Source organism: Cebus imitator, unplaced genomic scaffold, assembly GCF_001604975.1.
Source record: "Cebus imitator isolate Cc_AM_T3 unplaced genomic scaffold, Cebus_imitator-1.0 Scaffold105, whole genome shotgun sequence".
Taxonomy (NCBI): Eukaryota; Metazoa; Chordata; class Mammalia; order Primates; family Cebidae; genus Cebus; species Cebus imitator.
The window spans coordinates 5293308-5294040 of record NW_016107420.1 but is presented as its reverse complement, the minus strand read 5'-3'; positions in this window follow the sequence as shown (position 1 = coordinate 5294040).

Here is a 733-nt window from a genome sequence, read left to right as displayed (position 1 = left end):
TTTTCAATACAATTCTTCTTCCTGGGTTCTATAGCTATAAGTGCTGGGTGAGGTGTCAGAGCCCTGATATTAAGAAGTGGTGGACTAGTGGGTTGGTAAAAAGAATTTACCGACAACAGTACAGGTTTGAAAAAGAAAAGTCTTTTAGAAAGAAAACACTGCAGAAGAGTGCAGCTGGATGCCTAAGCAAGAGGACTAAATGCAGTGGTGGATTTTTCCTTAGGAGCATTTATGGGTAATTTGGACCACATTAGCCATGTAGGCCATGATGGATTATTACATTTGTAGACGTTTTGGTGCCTTAATGTCAGCAAGGCTTACACAATGAGTTTTGGCATGGCAACCTGGAGATGTATAGAAATTCTAGTTACTTATAAATTTTTTGAGGAAAAGAAATCTGGAACCAGATGCCTGCTTTAGAAAATAGGGAAGTCGATTACTTCTAATTTTCCCCAGAGAAGGAGTTTTGCCTTTGCTTGGCCTGTTTGATGGTCACCAGGTGATCTTTGCTCCCTTCTAAATTCCTCAGATAAGCCGTTTTTATCTCCCCGGCCTGTTCAATGGTCACCAGGTGATTTTGCTCTCCTAAATAAAGATATTCAATAAAACACTCTTTTCTTGTTTTTTGAGACAGAGTCTCACTCAGTCGCCCAGGCTGGACTTCAGTGGCTCAATCTCTGCTCACTGCAACTTCTGCCTCGCAGGCTCAAGCCATTCTTTTTTTTTTTTTTTT